The sequence below is a fragment of the Ranitomeya variabilis genome, chromosome 3, assembly GCF_051348905.1.
Source record: "Ranitomeya variabilis isolate aRanVar5 chromosome 3, aRanVar5.hap1, whole genome shotgun sequence".
NCBI classification, from domain to species: Eukaryota; Metazoa; Chordata; class Amphibia; order Anura; family Dendrobatidae; genus Ranitomeya; species Ranitomeya variabilis.
In genome coordinates, this window is record NC_135234.1 from 363,406,981 (window position 1) to 363,420,295 (window position 13,315).

Genomic DNA, 13,315 nt, shown 5'->3' on the forward strand with positions numbered 1-13,315 from the left:
GTGCTGGGGCGAGGTTATAGCCGTCACTTACTATATACTGAGTGATGACTGAAGCTGTGTCGGCCTCGTCTCTATAACTGTAAGGGCTTGCTCACACGAGCGTATTCATCAGACGAATGCTATCCAATGTTTATTGGATAGAACTTGGCCAATGTTATACTATGGGGCAGTGCAGATCTGTGATTTTTTTTCCTCATGCCAATACCGCATGAGAAAGAAAAGCAGCATGCTGAGAGTGGCTCCACAAATCAGATCACGCACACCCATTCAAGTCTGTGGGTGCATGTAAACCATCGGACTGCACTCAGATGTCATCCAAGTGCAGTCTGATTGACGTGGACAGAGACAATGGAGGAGATGGAGAAATTAAGTTCCCCATCTTTTCTCCACCTCTGATGCGATTCTCTCATGCGAGAGAATCGGATGACACTAAGATAACAGAGTTTGAGCTGAGTGCCATTAGCCTAATTGTCCAAATTTTCTCACATGAGAGAACATCCGCTCATGTGACCCCGACCAAAGGCCAAGACTTCTGGAAGGAGCAAAATTAATTTTATACCGGTGGCTGAACTTTCAGTGAACGCTGTTAACCTGCAGACTAACCCACTGTCAGGGCTTTTGCCACTATACCCCAGCGAAGATATATCTCTACCTTCAGTTCGAAAAATTTCACACCCATTGAGTGTCGATTGCTCACTCTCCACCACAACAATACAGCATGTATCTGATGAAGGTCCATGAGGACAGAAATGTTAAATCTACCACGGACTAATTTATTGTAAATAAATTCACCATATTTTGCAGCATATCCTCTTGAGTGCCAAATTATACTACAACTACTCATATGGATTGGAGCCCTACTTAGGCATCTCATCTACCTACATTGAAGTGCCGGTTATGATTTTTCTACTGAGAAAACACAATTGCATATTTTAAAAAATCTTTGAAAATGGTGGCGAATATAGATATGTCAATCTAACAATATTTAGAGAATGCGCAGAACATCTATTCACCTAATTTTTAAAGAGCCATTACATGCTTCAATAATTTGAAGATTTCACTCATTTCAATTGTTTGATTGTGCTTGTTTCAACATGGAAATACTGGAACATGACCACATTCAATCAATGAGTCTTAAGCTATTACGTACAATTTATATTGCACATAAATATTTGCCAAATCTGCTGATTTCCGCAGAATCAATCACCACCTATCTAATGTGTATAGGGGTCTGTCTATGCACTCTCTGCTAGTGGTATAGTATCAGAAGCTTTGGAGATCGATCCAATGACCCAGTCCTACCACAGTTTGAGAGTTTTAGAGAGTAGAGTAACCCTATCCGCGTGGGAATTTGTCATGGTCCAAGTTCAAAGACCTTCACAGATGTCATTTGGTGATGTCAAAAGGTTTAATGTGAATCGAAAACAATGAAAATATGGATGGTAACACATAGAACTGGGCATCATAAAATTAGCTGGATTATTTCTAAATGTTACCATCCCAGGGTATGCTTCGAGTATGACTTAAAGAATTTCTGTGAATTTCATCTGACAGTCCCAATGGGGTCATTTGCTTGTTTTGCTGATTACTTATGAAACCAGGAGTAGAATGCAAACAAAAGCTCTAATAATCGCCTCCTTTACGGGGTTAATATCACTTACTGTTTTTCATGTAATTTATAAAAATACGGCAGGAAAGCAGATTTTGTATTAATAATTCACAGTTCCACTGCTTTCTGTAAAGCATTTAAGTACTGTACAATGCTGATTCTTTGCCCTCTAATATATTATTGATGTTTGTTTCCCACGAAATGGCACTGTCCTGTGAACGATTTGGATTATGAATAAAGAACCTACAAATGGTTTAAATATAGGCCGAAAATGAGCACATTACTTTAAGAATAAAACATCCTAAAATAAGAATAAAATAAATCTATATAAATTCACAAGTTCAATTCCCTGTCTTCCTTAGTTTATATATATAAATATGAATGCCCAATCGATAACATGACAGTGATACATCAGTAAATTAGGATTTTCATATTTCCATTAACCAATTTACCCTCCATGACAAATATATCCATCATGGAGTGGGTGCAGATGAATGGAACAAGCTCAGGAGCTGAGGCCGCTCCACAGTAGATATTTAACCACTGTGCCATGACGTGTGTCCTGCTCCAATCTTTGCCCTTTCACCACGTAAATGCTACTCTGACAGTGGCATTTAAGTGGAGTAATACTGGTGGGTGTCCATTCAAGGGTGTTCACGCTCTCTCCCCTGGCGATTTGATCTCATGATGTTGTGCCATTGCAGCTCGGGGACTGCTGAAGGCCCACATTGCTGCCATCTTGGTGCTAGTGTGAAGATAATGACTTTTGGGTGTTCATTGGCTGTAAGCCATAATCATCAACGTTAACAAAAATAAACACTTGAAATAGATCACTGTATTTGTAATGACTCTATCTAATATATGAGTTTCACTTTTTGTATTGCAGACCTGAAATAAATTAACGTTTTGATGATATTCTAATTTTGTGAGATGCACCTGTAGGTTAAACTCCGCAAAAGAAAATAAAAAATAAAAAAAGGTAAAATATTAAACAAATAAAAAAATATAAGAGTTTGAATCACCCTTCTTTTCCTAAATCAAAAATAAATGAATAAAAAATACAATAAAAAATAAGCATACTTGGTATCATCACATGGAACATCAGAATTACTGTGTTTTGGCCGAATATGTTCAGCACAAATGCAATACAAGGAATCAAAATGTCATATGTAGCCCAACATGGTATTAATATAATTGCCAGAATTTATCATATTAACACATTTTGATTTTTTTTCCCGTTTTTTCATACATTATGATAAAGTGGTGTAATTCAAAACTAAAAGTCGTTCTGCAAAAAAAAAAAAAGCTTTTGTATTGCTATCAACTCACGGAAAAGGACATAATATTCAAAAAACATCAGAAAAAAAAAAAAGGCAGCCTTACTTACCAACTCCAGGTCACAATACCAATGCACTACAGAATGCAGCAGGGCCCCATGATAAAGGAGAGGGCAGGACAGGTGCCAAATACTGATGAAACAAGTGCTCACGTGCCTACCATTCATAGAGAGGGTGCATATAAAGTGCTCCCCATGAGGACAGATGACCCCCAATGATTTAGGAGGAAAAATTAAAAAATGAAAACTATGTCTTATTAAGTTCTGCAGCCACTATTCCATGATGTGGTCAGTTTAACATGCTCAAAGTGGTGAAGAATCCTCTATTAAGAGGACCTGTCACCAGGTCGAAAGTGGCCATTTCTTTATGTCATTTTATTCCTGAATTTTCCCTGAGGACGTGTTTTTTTGTTGTTTTTTTTAAATCTGCCATACGTTTCTTGGGATATGGGTCTTGTTTATTTAGTGCTAATTTTTATGGTCCTTTCCAAAATGGCATTGCTCCCAGGATAATTATGCAGAGCTGCCTAAAGACATGCCCCCAGAGAACCTTATGAGCAATGCCCCTTTGTTGCTGACCATAAAAATTAACAATATATAAAAAGGCCCATAACTCTGGAACTGTCTGGCAGATTTTTTTTTTTTAAACCTTTAATGGTCAATGGAGTGGCAGAGTAAATGAGGTAAAAAACTGACCACCTTTGACCTGGTGACCAGTTTTCTTTAACCCCTTTACCCCCAAGGCTGTTTGCACCTTCATGACCAGGCCAAATTTTACAATTCTGACCACTGTCATTTTATGTAGTAATAACTCTGGAACGCTTCAACGGATCCCGGTGATTGTGAGAATATTTTTTCGTAAAATATCGTACTTCATGATAGTGGTGAAATTTCTTCAATATGACTTGCGTTTATTTGTGAAAAAAACAGAAATTTGGCAAAAAATTTAGAAAATGTTAGAATTTTCAAACTTTTAATTTGTATACCCTTAAATCAGATAGTTATGTCACACAAAATAGTAAATAAATAGCATTTCTCACATGCCAACTTTACATCAGCACAATTTTTGAAACATATTTTTTTGTTAGGAAGTTATAAGGGTTAAAGTTGACCAGCAATTTCTTATTTTTTCAACAAAATTTAAAAATAATTTTTTAGGGACCACATTATATTTGAAGTGACTTTGAGGAGTCTATATGACAGAAAATGTCCAACAGTGAAATGATTTTAAAAACTGCAGCCCTCAAAGTGCTCAAAACCACATTCAAGAAGTTTATTAACCCTTCATGAGCTTCAGAGGAATTTTTAGAATGTAAAAGAAAAAAAAGAACATTTTTTCACAAAAATTTTACTTTAGACCCACATTTTATTTTCACAAAGCTAACAGGAAAAAATAGACCCTAAATATTTGCTGTGCAATTTCTAATGAGCATATCAATAGGTAGGGCTCAGAAGGGAAGAAGTGCCATTTGACTTTTTGAATGCAAAATTTGCTGGAATAATTAGCGGACGCCATGCCGCATTTGGAGAACCCCTGATGTGCCTAAACAGTGGAAACCCCCCACAGGAAACTAGACCCCTCAGGGAACTTAACTAGATGGGTATGGAGCAACTTGAACCCCCAAGTGCATCTTAGAAGTTTTGTCACGATCCATTTTTGGATGCGTGGCAGCTCTGGTTCCACTATGATTTAAATGTAGCTTTTTCCCTTTCAGGCCAGCAGGGGTTAATGTCAGTTTCCCTTGCTGGCAGCGTTGCAACTGCAGAGTTGCTAGGTCAGCTGACCACCATCCTTTAAACAGTCATCTGATGCATCAGCTGACTGTCGGTGATAGAGCAATCTATGTTGACCAAGCCTGGAGTAAGGAGCTCTCTGGTTGCAGTGGTGAATATGCTGGTTTCGTGGAGTTTGTTGTCCTGGTGCCTTTCTTCTGCTGTGCTGTACTTTGCAGCAGAGAAAGTTGTTAAGCTAATTGTGGTGTTTTTACTTTGTCCGTCTCGTGTCCCCTGTGTTTGTACCTTCTGCTGTGGTGAGGCTAGCACCCTTGGCTGGCTAGTGCACTAGCCAGGGCAGTGGGTGGTGACAGTGAGGGACGAGGTTCGTGACAGCAGCAGGGGGAAGTGGAGCGCCCCCACTGCCGCAGGGCCGAGGGGCACCCGGTACCGGGCCTCTGTGTCTCAGTTCTGGGGTTGTCACGGTGGCTAGACCCGGCCTATGACCCTGCTGAGGGGCATCCAATGAAGGCGGAGAGTGATGCTGTTGTGGTGTGGTGCCGGTCGCAGTAAATAACAAGGACACCAGGTTGCAGTCTCTTTACCTCTTTACTGAAGGCTTCAGGATCCTCAGTCCGGAATACGGTTAACCGGGCTGCGTGAGTCCAGTCGGTCCGATGGCACCTCCAGAGTTCCCTTTGCAGGTGGAAACCTGTGCCTACCTTCTAGCGCTTGTGTGTTGTAGTCCTTCCCTGCTGTGCTTACGGGATAGTCCTCACAACTGTTGTGTCTGTTTCTGAAGTTCCCTCACAACTCGATTATGATGTTCTGTTTCGTCCCCCAGATGATATGGCTAGGACGCACCCATATGACGGGTAGGCTCGGAGGTCTTCCGGGACCGTAGAGTCGCCCCTCTCCAGATGTTGCCCCCTGTGTCTGCTTATGTGATTTTGGGTGAGACAGCCCGCCTATAACTGACTGTCCTGCCATAGGTTTGAAGTAAGGCCTGGAGCTCAATACTTCCTTGGCGTTCCGGCCACTGGCTACGTGCCTCAGTAGGATGTTGCCTCGTCTTACAGCACAACTCCTACTAGTGTTTCTCCTTGTTGCGTTGTGTTATGATCCGGTGACTTTGGAGCCGCATGAATTTTCTCTGGAGTAGGTGGAAACTGTACTGACCGCAAAACCTGAACTAACACGGCAACTAGAAGTAGCCGTGGGGTGTTGTTACGAACTGGTGGTTTAGGAGCAACATGGGACGTGCTCTGGAGGAGGTGGTACCTTTACTGACCACAGACTCTGAACTTAACACAACACTAGAAGTAGCCGTGGAATGTTCCTGTCACTCCCTAGACACCTCGTCACAGCCGGAGGACTAAATACCCCTAAAGATAGAATCAGGAAAGCTATCTTGCCCCAGAGAAAATCCCCAAAGGTTAGGCCGCCCCCCACAAATATTGACTGTGAGTGGAGAGGGAAATGACATACACAGAATGAAACCAGGATATAGCAAAGGAGGCCAATCTAGCTAGATAAGACAGAACAGAATACAAAATTCCACCACAGAGTTTACAAAAATCTCCACACCTGACTAAAGGTGTGGAGGGTAAATCTGCTTCCCAGAGCTTCCAGCTTAACTGAATAAATCCATAATGACAAGCTGGACTAAAAAAAAACCATAGAATGTGCTGAACGATTAAGTCCACAACAAATGGACTGCAAAAGAACAAAGCAAGGACTTATCTTTGCTGAACTGGTCAGAATATCAGGGAAATCCAAGAGAGATGTGAATCCAACCAGGAACCATTGACAACTGGCACTGGCTGAAGGATAGAGCCAGGATAAATAGCCGAGCCAGAATAGACGATCAGTGGAAGCAGCTGCTGACTGCTAAATCCAAGGAGCAGCAGTTCCACTTAAAACCACCGGAGGGAGCCCAAGAGCAGAACTCACAAAAGTGCCACTTACAACCACCGGAGGGAGCCCAAGAGCGGAATTCACAACAGTACCCCCCCCCCCTTGAGGAGGGGTCACCGAACCCTCACCAGAGCCCCCAGGCCGATCAGGACGAGCCAAGTGAAAGGCACGAACCAAATCAGCGGCATGGACATCGGAGGCAACAACCCAAGAATTATCCTCCTGGCCATAACCCTTCCACTTGAAAAGATACTGAAGCCTCCACCTCGAAAAACGAGAATCCAAAATTTTCTCCACCACATATTACAACTCCCCCTCAACCAACACCAGGGCAGGAGGATCAACCGAGGGAACCACGGGCACCACATATCTCCGCAACAAAGATCTATGGAAAACATTATGGATGGCAAAAGAGGCTGGAAGGCTGAAATCTTATAAGGACCAATAAACCGAGGCTTGAACTTAGGGGAAGAAACCTTCATATGAACATGACGAGAAGATAACCAGACTAAATCCCCCACCCGAAGCCGGGGACCAACACACCGACGGCGGTTAGCAAAACGTTGAGCCTTTTCCTGAGACAACGTCAAATTGTCTACCACATGAGTCCAAATCTGCTGTAACCTGTCCACCACAGAATCCACACCAGGACAATCAGAAGGCTCAACCTGCCCCGAAGAAAAACGAGGATGAAAACCAAAATTACAAAAGAAAGGCGAAACCAAAGTAGCCGAACTAGCCCGATTGTTAAGGGCAAACTCGGCCAACGGCAAGAAAGCCACCCAATCATCCTGATCAGCAGACACAAGGCATCTCAAATAGGTTTCCAAGGTCTGATTAGTTCACTCAATTTGGCTATTTGTCTGAGGATGGAACGTCGAAGAAAAAGACAAATCAATGCCCATCCTAGCACAAAAGGCCCGCCAAAACCTAGAAACAAACTGGCAACCTCTGTCAGACACAATATTCTCCGGAATGCCATGCAAACGAACCACATGCTGAAAAAACAATGGAACCAAATTAGAGGAGGAAGGCAATTTAGGCAAATGGACCATTTTAGAGAACCGGTCACAAACCACCCAGATAACAGACATCTTCTGGGAAACAGGAAGATCCGAAATAAAATCCATGGAAATATGCGTCCAGGGCCTCTCAGGCACCGGCAAAGGCAGAAGCAACCCACTAGCGCGGGAACAGCAAGGCTTGGCCCGGGCACAAGTCCCACAGGACTGCACAAAAGAACGCACATCCCGCGACAAGGAAGGCCACCAAAAGGACCAAGCAACCAAATCTCTGGTACCAAAAATCCCAGGATGACCAGCCAACACTGAACAATGAACCTCAGAAATTACCTTACTAGTCCATCTATCAGGAACAAACAGCTTCCCCACTGGACAGCGGTCAGGTTTATCAGCCTGAAATTCCTGAAGCACCCGCCGTAAATCAGGGGAGATGGCAGAAAGAATCACCCCTTCTTTAAGAATGCCAACCGGCTCAAGGACTCCAGGAGAATCAGGCAAAAAACTCCTAGAGAGGGCATCAGCCTTAACATTCTTAGATCCCGGAAGATACGAGACCACAAAATCAAAACGGGAGAAAAACAGGGACCATCGAGCCTGTCTAGGGTTCAGCCGCTTGGCCGACTCGAGGTAAATCAGATTCTTATGATCGGTCAAGACCACAACGCGGTGCTTGGCTCCCTCAAGCCAATGTCGCCACTCCTCAAATGCCCACTTCATAGCCAACAACTCCCGATTGCCAACGTCATAATTGCGCTCCGCAGGCGAAAACTTTCTGGAAAAAAAGGCACACGGTTTCATCAAAGAACCATCAGAATTCCTCTGAGACAATACGGCCCCTGCCCCAATCTCAGAAGCGTCAACCTCAACCTGAAAAGGAAAGAATCATCTGGCTGACGCAACACAGGGGCAGAAGTAAATCGGCGTTTAAGCTCCTGAAAGGCCTCAACAGCCGCAGAGGACCAATTCGTCACATCAGCGCCTTTCTTCGTCAAATCGGTCAGGGGCTTAACCACACTGGAAAAGTTGGCAATGAAACGGCGATAAAAATTAGCAAAGCCCAAAAATTTCTGAAGGCTCTTCACCGATGTGGGTTGAATCCAGTCATGAATGGCTTGGACCTTAACAGGATCCATTTCTATAGACGAGGGAGAAAAAATAAAACCCAAAAAAGAGACCTTCTGAACTCCAAATAGGCACTTAGACCCCTTGACAACCCCAACTAGTCACAGACATAGATTTCCAATCCAGCACCAGATTATGTTCCTGTAACCATGGAAAACCCAGTACAACAACATCATGTAAGTTATGCAACACCAGAAAACGGCAATCTTCCTGATGTGCTGGAGCCATGCACATGGTCAGCTGAGTCCAATACTGAGGTTTATTTTTGGCCAACGGTGTAGCATCAATGCCCCTCAAAGGAATAGGGCTCTGCAAAGGCTGCAAGGAAAAACCACAGCGCCTGGCGAATTCCAAGTCCATTAAGTTCAGGGCAGCGCCTGAATCCACAAATGCCATGACAGAAAAGGACGATAATGAGCAAATCATGGTCACAGATAAGAGAAATTTAGGCTGTACAGTACTGATGGTAACAGACCTAGCGACCCTCTTAGTACGCTTAGGGCAATCAGAAATAACATGAGCAGAATCACCACAGTAAAAACACAGCCTATTCTGACGCCTGAATCCATGCCGTTCTGCTCTAGTCAAAATCCTATCACATTGCATAGGCTCAGGACTCCGCTCAGAGGACACTGCCATATGGTGCACAACTTTGCGCTCGCGCAGGCGCCGATCAATCTGAATGGCTAGAGACATAGATTCGCTCAAACCAGCAGGCGTGGGGAACCCCACCATAACATCTTTAAGGGCTTCAGAAAGACCCTTTCTGAAAATTGCTGCCAGAGCATCCTCATTCCATTTAGTGAGCACAGACCATTTTCTAAATTTCTGGCAGTATAATTCTGCCGCTTCCTGACCCTGACATAGGGCCAACAAGGTTTTTTCTGCATGATCCACAGAATTAGGTTCGTCATACAATAATCCGAGCGCTTGAAAAAATGCGTCTACATTAAGCAATGCTGGATCCCCTGATTCAAGGGAGAATGCCCAGTCCTGAGGGTCACCACGCAGCAGAGAGATGACAATCTTAACCTGCTGAATGGCATCACCAGAGGAACGGGGTTTCAAAGCAAAAAACAATTTGCAGTTATTTTTAAAGTTCAAAAACTTGGATCTGTCCCCAAAAAACAAATCAGGAGTAGGAATTTTAGGCTCTAAAGCCGGAGTCTGGACAACATAATCTTGGATACTCTGTACTCTTGCAGCAAGTTGATCCACACGAGAAAACAAACCCTGAACATCCATGCCAGCACCAAAATCCTGAACCACCCAGAGATTAAGAGGAAAAAAAAGACAAAACAGACTACAGAAAAAAAAATGATTCAGAACTTTTTTTTCCTTCTTTTGAGGTGCATTTAATTCATTTTTGGCCAGTTGTACTGTTACGAACTGGTGGTTTAGGAGCAACATGGGACGTGCTCTGGAGGAGGTGGTACCTTTACTGACCGCAGACTCTGAACTTAACACAACACTAGAAGTAGCCGTGGGATGTTCCTGTCACTCCCTAGACACCTCGTCACAGCAGGAGGACTAAATACCCCTAAAGATAGAATCAGGAAAGCTATCTTGCCTCAGAGAAAATCCCCAAAGGATAGGCAGCCCCCCACAAATATTGACTGTGAGTGGAGAGGGAAATGACATACACAGAATGAAACCAGGATATAGCAAAGGAGGCCAAGCTAGCTAGATAGATAAGACAGAACAGAATACTGTGCGGTCAGTATTAAAATACTAGAAAAATCCACCACAGAGTTTACAAAAATCTCCACACCTGACTAAAGGTGTGAAGGGTAAATCTGCTTCCCAGAGCTTCCAGCTTAACTGAATAAATCCATACTGACAAGCTGGACTAAAAAAAAAACATAGAATGTGCTGAACGATTAAGTCCACAACAAATGGACTGCAAAAGAACAAAGCAAGGACTTATCTTTGCTGAACTGGTCAGAATATCAGGGAAATCCAAGAGAGATGTGAATCCAACCAGGAACCATTGACAACTGGCACTGGCTGAAGGATAGAGCCAGGATAAATAGCCGAGCCAGAATAGACGATCAGTGGAAGCAGCTGCTGACTGCTAAATCCAAGGAGCAGCAGTTCCACTTAAAACCACCAGAGGGAGCTCAAGAGCAGAACTCACAAAAGTGCCACTTACAACCACCGGAGGGAGCCCAAGAGCGGAATTCACAACAGGGTATGCCTAACAAACCCTAGACACCTCGACACAGCCGGAGGACTAAATACCCCTATAGATGGAAATAGGAATACTACCTTGCCTCAGAGCAGAACCCCAAAGGATTGGCAGCCCCCCACGAATATTGACTGTGAGTAGGAGAGGAAAGACACACGCAGGCAGAAAACAGGATTCAGCAAAAGAGGCCACTCTAGCTAAATAGGGAAAGATAGGACAGAATACTAAGCGGTCAGTATTAAAACCCTTCCAAAAATATCCACAGCAGATAATACAAAAAGTTCCACAATCTAACTAAAGACATGGAATGTATATCTGCCACTATAGAGAATCCAACAAGACTGAGAAAATACTGACACAATCTAAGCTGGACAAAAAAAAACACTGAATAGCACAGAATTATTAAGCACACAGCATGTGTGCCACAGAAACAAAACCAGACACTTATCTTTGCTGATTTGGCAGAAGGCAGAAGGAACCAAACCAGGACCAAAACCTCCCAACAACCATGGACAACTGGCAAGGACTAATGAATCCTGCAAGCCTAAATACCCCAGTCAGAACTGCAATCAGCAGATACACCTGACCAGGACTGCAACTCAGGGACAACTGCATTACCACCTACAACCACCGGAGGGAGCCCAAAAGCAGAATTCACAACAGCGTTGATCTCGTTTCTCACTCAGCACAATAAACCTCGCTTCTTGTCCTTTCTTGGGGCACCGCCGCGATGAAGTGCAGGCGCGGTCTCGTAACGTTCTTTCTGTTTGCTAGGCCTCTGTCAGGATCCCACCCCTGACAGGGACCCCCCTGAATCTTCCCCTGCAACACCCTCTGCCACAGGATGTTGCCTGGTTCCAACCCAGTCAGCTTCTGACTAACTTCCTATCTAACCCCCAGTTTTACCAGATTGTGAGGAGTGGCCTAATACATAGCACCCTTAGCTCCCCCTGGAGGCCAGACTGTGAAGTGTATTGGTGTCTGTGATACCTGGTCAGGTGAACTCCTTCAGTGCCATCAGACGTACCATAGCCCCCCTTAGCGGCGGAGCATCAGTACTGCAACGACCAGAACTCTGGGGCGCTGCAGATGGACCCGCTTAGGGCATTAGGGGAGTGCAGGGACAGGCTCAGGTTGGAGCAGGAGATGTCCATCCCTCATTCCCTATTGGTAGGGCCTTCCTCTCCCCATTTCCATCCCGCTGACTGTTTGTTGTGCCGTCCGATGAATGACCCCCGGTTGGGTCGTTACATTGCGTAACAAGTTTATAGCATTGTAGTGAAAATAAAAAATATGAAAATTTTCCTAAGAAAATTTGCTGGATTAATAAGCGGATGCCATGTTTTGTTTGGAGCACCCCTGATGTGCCTAAGCAGTAGAAACCCCGCAAGTGACACTATTTTGGAAATTAGACCCCTCAGGGAACTTATCTAAATGTTTGGTGAGCACCTTGAACTTTTCAGGTGCTTCACATAAGTTTTTAAAATTGAACCGTGAACATTAAAAAAATGAAAATTTTTCCACAAAAATATTTTTGTCACAAAATGTTGCATTTTCAGAAGGGTAACATGATAAATTGCACCATGAAATTTTTATCCTGAGTATGTGTCACTGGTGTGTCAGGTGTGACAGACAGTCATCCTGGATCCAGCTCTAGAAGATCTTTGCTATTAGCTCTACAAGCACCTTCCTGATTTTTGCATCTTTGTTATGATATCCTTCTCCCTCTAGGAACCAACAGTTATCTCCACCTACTTCTTCTGCTAATTGACACATCCTTGCTGAAGGTTTAAATACCTGCAGTTGTTTCAACATTGTGCTGGTGTTAGCTCAAATTCCCTCTGTCTGGTTGGAAGAACTAGCAGTCAGCTAGTGTCTTCTTGGAGGATTGCTGGCATGATATCTCGATGGTCTTCTCAAGCTAAGTGTATCCCCTCATTTGTCCACTCTCTGTGTCTTTAGCTGTAGTGGGGGCTGACTAGCGTAACCCCGTCCCATCCCTATCCCTATCCAGGGCCTACGCTCAGGTTTTTTATCCATGATGGTATCTGATATCGGCACTTTATGCATAAATGAACAACTGGGAAACACATTGGGGCACATCCTATATCGGATAAGTGATACCTCATCTATATTCCTATTGTTTGGATGTGATATAGGATTAAATTATGTATTGGTGCCAATTTGCATATATATCTAGCAGCCTGGAAGCATACCCCAGCTAATTTATTAAATAAGCAAATTATGCTATATTAAAAGGAACCTATCACCCCCAAAGTGGAAGGTGAGCAAAGCCCACCAGCATCAGGGACTTATCTACAGCATTCTGGAATGCTGTAGATAAGCCCCGATGTATCTTAAAAGATGAGAAAATGAGGTTAGATTATACTCACCCAGGGGTGGTCCCA